The 8,170-nt window shown below is 40.4% G+C and overlaps 1 long non-coding RNA gene across 1 annotated transcript; it reads left to right on the top strand.

Annotated features, from left to right (window-relative positions):
• Positions 1-7,393: 7,393 nt before the first annotated feature.
• LOC108712500 lies at positions 7,394-7,828 on the top strand. The gene is made up of 2 exons (XR_001934994.2): positions 7,394-7,595; positions 7,786-7,828. It is a non-coding gene; the product is annotated as an uncharacterized LOC108712500 (long non-coding RNA).
• The last annotated feature ends 342 nt before the right edge of the window (positions 7,829-8,170 follow it).

Below are 8,170 nucleotides of genomic sequence, written 5' to 3'. Positions count from 1 at the left end.
TGTTCAATTACACTCCTGTGGGGTGTCACTTCCCCTTCCCAGGTTTCCTTAGCTATGTCTAAGAGCCCCCTAGGATGTCTCCCATAGAGTAACTCAAATGGAGAATAACCTGTAGAGGATTGGGGAACTTCCCTAATAGCAAACATAAGATAGGGTAAAAGGCAATCCCAATCTTTCCCATCTTTGTCCACTACCTTTTTCAACATACTTTTTAGGGTCTTGTTAAAACGTTCCACAAGACCATCTGTCTGAGGGTGGTAGACAGAGGTTCGCAATTGTGAAATTTTAAACAATTTACAGAGTTCCTTAGTTACTCTGGACATGAAAGGGGTACCCTGATCGGTGAGGATTTCTTTAGGGATCCCAACCCTACTGAACACATGAAGCAATTCTTTGGAAATGGTTTTAGCAGAAGTGTTGCGCAAAGGAATAGCTTCCGGATAGCGAGTGGCATAGTCCATGATCACTAAGATATATTGGTGACCCCGGGCAGATTTTAACAAAGGGCCCACCAGATCCATGGCTATTCGCTCAAAGGGTATTTCAATAATTGGTAATGGGATTAAGGGACTACGAAAATGTGGCCATGGAGTGGAAATTTGGCAAACAGGACAGGACTCACAGTAATCCTTTACCTGCTGATATACACTAGGCCAAAAGAATCTCTGCAAAACTCTTTCGGTAGTTTTTTTCACACCCAAATGTCCCCCCATTACATGACCATGGGCAAGATCCAACACCATTTTTCTGTATGGTTTGGGTACCACTAATTGTTCAATCACCTCATTTGATCTTTTTGATACTTGGTACAGTAGATCCCCTTTTAAAGCGATGTGAGGATAGGATAACCTGAGCCCTGGCTCAATAGGTTCCCCGTCAATTATTTTCACATTTTCTCTAGCTTTTATAAGGTCAGGGTCTTTTAACTGTTCTGTACCGAAATTCTCTTTGTGTACATTCAAATCAGAGAAATCCACAACACTGTCAATAATACCCGACTCACTGGTTTCCCCACTAGGGTTTTGACCATCTTCAGGGTCCTCCAAGTCTCCTGCTAATACAGAGAAAGGGAAAGCTGGGGTTTCCTGAGGAGAATCCTCTGAACCTGTTAGTTCTGAATTTTCTATGGGCACAGGTCCTTCAACCACTGCATCAGAGCAGGGAGAAACTGATTGATTCCAGAGATCCCAAAACTGGGGAAAATCCCTCCCAATTATTGCATCATGCAACAGGTGTGGTACTACCCCTGCAGAGTAAGTCACTGTACCAAGGCCCGTTTTAAACTTTAGGGTTGCCACAGGATACTCCCGTGTGTCACCATGAATACAAACCACACCAACCCTTTTTGACTGGAACTTAACAGGGCCTACGGAGTCTAACTTTACCAAAGTGACTAGACTACCGGAGTCTAGCAATGCAAGCAATTGTTTCCCATTCACACTCACTTTACACATTTGCTTTTCCTGAACCGGCACCGCAGTGCAGGCAACCGTAGCAAACAGGGACTGGCGTCTATTCCTGGAAGAAAAATCACATTGCATGGGATCATCAAGCAAAGGGCAATTTGCTGCAATATGACCAAAATCATGGCAACGGAAACATTTAACAGTCTCGGAATTAAACCTAAGAGTCTCAGACTTTCCAGTTTTAGATTGCCAACCTCCTGGGTTTTTGCCAAAATTCTCTCCCTTTAAGGGTGATTTACTTTTACCACCACCCGTGTCCCCATGAACAGTCTTACCCGTTGCCAGGGTGTACCTCCCTTTCAGGTGTGGAGCCCGGAACGATGCGGGAGAGGTGCCAAAGTTCTCAGCGGCAAAGTACCTTTCCACTAACTCCACAAGGTCATCTGCAGTTTTAGGGTCTCCATGGGTCACCCATTTGCGCAGGGCAACAGGAAGGGACCTCAGGTAGCGATCCAGTACCACCCTCTCAATAATCTCAGGTCCAGTCAAGGACTCTGGCTGCAACCATTTTTTCACCAGGTGGATCAGGTCAAACATCTGGGAGCGTGGAGGCTTCTCCGGGTGATAAGCCCAGCTGTATACACGTTGGGCACGAAGCGCCAGGGTAACGCCAAGGCGGGCCAGAATCTCTTTTTTCAGTTTCTCATAATCCTTGGCAGTAACAGAGTCAAGATCAAAATATGCTTTTTGGAATTCACCGGTTAGCAGGGGTGCCAAAAGACCTGCCCACTGCTCTTTAAACCAACCCTCTCTTTCGGCGGTCCGCTCAAATGTAGTGAGATATGCCTCCGGATCATCCTCTGATGTCATCTTTTGGAGGAAGCGGCTTACATTGATTTTGGGTACATTGCTATGTACTACTGCAGGTGGCTCCTGGGGTCTCTGTGCCAACTGTTGGACCAATCCTGTCAGTACCTGCCGGTCTTCCTCTGCATCTTCTGCCAGCTTTTTAAACATGGCCATCATCTGCTGTTGCTGTGCCTGTTGTTGAACCATTGTCTGTTGCTGCAACTGTAGGACCAGCTCCTTATGGCGGGCTTCCGCTTGCTGCTGTGCCTGTTGCTGGGTGGCATTAGACAGCATTAACTGTTTCACAATCTCCTCCATGCTGCACAGTTCTTATGGGATAACTACCCCTTTAATTCACAGTCTCTGCAATATTATACTGCCTTTTGTTGCTTTATTTTGTGCCAGAGCACCCTCCACCATATGTAAGAGTTTGGGTAGCTGGGATCAGTTTTCCTGGGGTAACACAGCCCACGGCACAAGCACTCATGAGAGTATAGTCTCTTGCTGGCAGTTTATGGTCTCTTGCAGAAAAATAATAAACAAAACAAACAATTCAAAATAAAATCCTTGCCACTTACTGGGCTTCTAACTAATACAGGTCAGTTTTCCTAACTAACCAGGAGAAGGCCTACCGCCTGTCTCCCCAAAACAAAGAACATACAGGAAGATATACAATCCCAAACCTTTTTGGTGATTTCAGTCCCTCTCACACAGGCAGCTTTCCTGTGTCTTTTCCCCAGCCAGGAACTCTCCACTCTGGCTTGAGCTGCCTGTTTAATTAACCACCTGAGTTACCTCAGGACAACTCAAAACACCCGGGCTGGACTAGCAGTCCCGGAACCACTCTGTTAGGAACCTGGGGCATAAATAAGCTCCGTCCTGGACTTTCCCAGGTATCCTAGTAGTGACCTCACCACACATTCTATATATGTACTTTGGGGGTGATTTATCAAGGTTTGAATTTGAATTTTTGCTATGATTCAAAATTGCTATCTTCTACCGCCATCTGACCCTGACAAACTGAAACAGCTTGATTACAATGTAATTTCTCCTACTGCACATATGTATTTCACCAATCCTGCAACTGGTGGTGCGTTTCTTCCGTTGACCCGGCCGGGTCCCTTAGCAATGAATGTGTATAGAAAACGGATCCGCACACACACTGGTTAATGCAGTTGGGGAGTATCCCCTTTTATTCAGCCACCAAACATTCAACATTTTGGGGGGGAACACCCACCCTTCATCCTGTTCCCCCCCGAAATGTTGAATGTTTGGTGGCTGAATAAAAGGGGATACTCCCCGACTGCATTAACCAGTGTGTGTGCGGATCCGTTTTCTATACACTGAAACAGCTGCCATTATATTGAATCTGAATGAATTACTGGTTAACCATGTATTTTGACTTTTACATTCTATATATGTACTTTGGGGGTGATTTATCAAGGTTTGAATTTTAATTTTTGCCATGATTCTAATTTTTTTTTTCACAAAGACTCACAAATTCAAATTTAAAACTTGAATGTCTGGTATTTATTAAGAAAAAGTGTCATCTAAAAGCATATAGGTCAATGGTAGTTGTCCTAGGCAAAATTCAAGCCATTTTCTAAATTTGAGTTTTCATTTGAGTTTTCAAGTTTTTAAACTCACACATTTGAGTTTTCCTAAGCCAATAAATGCAAAACATTTGAGGTATTTGAGATTGTAAGCCTATAAATTCGAAAAAAAAACTTGTTTGGTTGTATTTGATCAAGTTTTTTACATTAGGATTTGTTCATAAATAAACAGACATTCAAGTTTTTTTAAATTATGAGTTTGAAGTAAAAAAAAAAACCTCACAGACCTCACAAATTCCATTTTTGATCAATAAGCCCATGTTTTATTATAAGTCAGTCCCTAAGTTCAGGAAGAGCCAAAAGCCAAGAGCTTTTGAATCAACATAAATGAAGAGGGGGAACTATTGGAGTCATGTTCAGAGGCATCGAGCTTCACTGCTAAAGGGCTGTGGTAGCCTTAGCTGAGTAGAACCTCAAAACATAACATGTAGCATTTGTAGCCTAATTCTTTTTTACACTCTAGTTCTCCATTAAATACTGAATAACTGAACCTAAAGAGAATCTCAGTGACATACAATCCTTGGTTGCAGATATTCATAAAATATGTGCTGGTATTTTTGTGACCAAAAACAGATGAGGAACATATAGTGACATATGCTGCTCAAACGATGAAGTATAGGACAGCCTATGTAGCTAAATATGTTTATTATATAAAAAAAATAATATGACCCTCAATTAGTAAATAGCCAGTAGTTTCAAAAAATTTAATCTTTTTAATAGGTAGTCTAACACGTTTCAAGTTTGATGGGGTACTTACTCATTGGTTATGAATAAGTACCCAATCCCAAACCAAGACATGTTCGGCTACCTTTTGTCCTTATTAAATAAAATAAAGTTTTACAACTATTGCTTATTTACTTATTGAGAGGCTCATGTTATTTTTTTCTACTGACATTTTTTTCCATGTGACTGCTACATCAAACAGTCTTGTGTTACAAATTACAGGTACTATAATTAACACCAGTACTTGTAGGTATGTGCCTGGACAGACACATGACAGGGCACAAGTATAAATAAAGACATTTGTTTACATTTAAATACACTGTTGACCACCATTTTTTCTGCTTGGTTTATTGTTACCCTGTAACTCTGTGACCCTGAACATCAGCCTAAAAGTCCTGCTTATTATCTTATTATTGCCTCTGTCCAGAAGCTTTCTCTATGCCCTAAATAATTTGAAATATTTTCAACAGCAAACTACAGTGCCAGAAATAGATGAATGCAGCATGATGAAACTATTGAAATATCTCCAAATTTCAATTCCTCTCCTGTTTAGAAATTAGAGCATATCGTGTTTGTGTCTGTTATTGCTTGAATTTTTGTTTGCTTATTCCCTTTCTCTGTAAGCATCTCACATACCATACATTCATAACTTCAGAGAGTGCCAGTATCAAAATGCACACAGGCATCAACATACTCCCACAACAAATTATGTTCCAGCAACAATACAACACAAAGAGAATGTAAATCAATTTTTCACTTAATACTAAGAACCATAGAAACCTTTTACAGACATCGAGACATAACCTTAATACATTGTTTTAATTGGCATAAAGTGGTGTGAACCTGAAGTGAAGGTTTTGTCTTGTATTATAGATCTTCTGGATTCCCAATTATAGCACAAAGTTGTTTTTTCATGTTTTATATTTTCCACCTGCCCTATACAAGCATACATAATTGTGCTTAAAGTTTGCTAGCTTTCTTTACAAGTAAAGACAGATCAAATATTAAAAAGGGATGGCTTTTTTTATTACTGGGTAAGAGAGAATGAACTGATCTTCAATTTAAAATGTCACATAGAAAAAAATTACTTTAGAGATACATTTATTTTCATTTTTAATGTAGACACAGCTTCACACAAGACATTCTATATCACTCCTTCAAATATCTCCCTTTTGGCTATGAATACAGGGTATAAAGGTGTGTAATTTTTGTTGGAGCTTCTCTTCTTCAATAGTTGCTCGAATATTTTCAAACCTCCACTCCTCTCAGAGCAACCGCTCTTCTACTACTGTTTCCTGCATCAAACCCTTCTGGTTTGCTACACCTTATATTTGGAATGCCATTCCTGAATTTGTCTGAAAGAAACATCCATCAGTGCCTTCATGTCTAAACTCAAAGACTACCTCTTGGAGCACATGCATAACACCTTAACTGAGAACTGCTACTTATATGGTAGTGTCACCTGCTGTAACCATCAGCACTTAATATCCCTCCAATTAATATACCCTTCCATTTAGACTGTAAGCTCTATGGGCAGTGACCTCCTTCCTTTTGTCTCCTTGACAATAAGCATTAAATATGTATTGTAACTATACTTTATAAATATGTGTATTGTATTTTATACTTATGTAGGGATGTGTAAAATAGCCCCCCTAGTTAAAATTGTCAGGCAGTTCCCTAGTGTTATAGACACCTAACTGGGTCCTAAAATACAGTTAAGAGGGGGAACTGTTTCCTATTCCTGCTTTAAGCTATGCCTCTTGGTGTTAAACATAGTGAACAGTAGATGGCACTGTGGCAAAGTATAAAATCCTTTGAAGCCATGCTCTCAGGGTCCATTTTGTGCTGGCTCTAGCCTGAGCAGGCAGGCAGAGCTCGAATGGAACCTAGACAGGTCAAGTCTAGAAAGGATAGGCTACTCACTTTAATAGGTCACTCTAGGAGTGACAGATAGACAGGCTATTTAGCTGAGCAGCTTGAGGCTCCTCAGAGGATTGTGAGTGGGATTAAGATCCAGGATACTAATTGCCCAGAAGTAGGGACTAAGTGTACAGACCTAGGAATGATAGTTTCTCCTCAGGTTCCACTTAGGGAAAAGGCTGAAAGCTGGGTGTACCTCCTCAAGGCTGCATACATTGTCCTCGTTCACAAGGGGACCGATATTGACCAAAGGTGTTGTGAGTATTGCCTATCCACTGTTGATCCTGTATTGCTTATTGTACACTCCATTGACGATTGTATGTTCAATAAATATGTTCAATGGTTAAGTTATAAGAACCACAAGAGCCCTATTATTTGCACCCTGAATACAGTTACAGTTGCACTACACCCTTCTTCCTCACGGTTGCAAGGGCTTACTCCCTAAGATTTTAAGGTCTCATCCGGAGCACAATATTGGGAGTGGAGCTCATAGTCAGAGAAAGGTGCACTCATTTTACTATAGTGCTACACTTATTTGTATTTATTATTGTAATGACCCCTCTTTCTTATACTAATTTATTGTTCTACATACATACATACATGATGAACAATTTGCACAAACTTTTGCTCCCCTCTCCCATCTGATTGCTTGGTTGACAATCACAGCTTACTGCATTTGAAGTAGTGTTGGTGGTTCTTCACAGCGAGGGCAGTGAGGTTGTGGAATGGAATGCAAAGTGATGTTGTTGTGATGACAATGTGTTAATGTGTTAATCCACAAAATAAAGTTTTCCAAGGAACGATCCAGACTGCAGGATTAACTGCTCAATTAGGTGTTTATTGTTCAACACAACATGTTTCGAGTCTCCAAGGACTCCAAGAGGTGGGGATCTAAAATTGCGATTATCTCAAAGAGAGATGTACTGGATTAGAAAGCTTAACACTGTGAACCCTAAAGGGTTAAATGAATCTTGGAGTGTAAAAAGCTTCTTGTGAAACGATGCTAACACTATTTTTATGCCTCCTCTCTTCCAGATATTGACCCCTTAGCCACACATTCAGAATGTTTCAGAATCCAGTTATGGTAACGTACAGTAATTAAGTTACTTATCATGTAGAATTTGTTTAAGTCCGAGAGGACTCTGAGTCAATTGCTGCTATATTCGAGACAGATTGGGCTAGTAGGCCGTAGTTGGCAGTGCTAACAAGTTTTTGCCCATTGGTCTAAATTTTTAATCCTCCTTTTTTGTACCAATATTTAACTCTCTTCACAGCACATTGGTGATAGTTGAAGGTTGTCTACGAATAAAAATTGAATGAAAAAAAGCCCTCAGCCTTTGGAAAAAGAATTTTACTTTATCTTACTTATTGTTATTTGAACACGATGTTACAAACTGAAGTTTATCTTTACCTTGAGACATTGTTTCTCTTCACGTGATTACCACTTGGAGGTTGGGCTAAATGCTTTGATGTCATTTCCTGTTAAACACTATATTATACGTTGTTTCACATCCATTGTATACACTTGACAAAGAGTCCTTGGAGACTCGAAACATGTTGTGTTGAACAATAAACACCTAATTGAGCAGTTAATCCTGCAGTCTGGATCGTTCCTTGGAAAACTTTATTTTGTGGATTGATATAGTTGCACTTACGGCG

This window comes from Xenopus laevis, chromosome 3S (genome assembly GCF_017654675.1).
Source record: "Xenopus laevis strain J_2021 chromosome 3S, Xenopus_laevis_v10.1, whole genome shotgun sequence".
Classification (NCBI taxonomy): Eukaryota; Metazoa; Chordata; class Amphibia; order Anura; family Pipidae; genus Xenopus; species Xenopus laevis.
The sequence above is the reverse complement of the archived record's forward strand: the minus strand, read 5'-3'. Positions and strand labels throughout refer to the sequence as shown.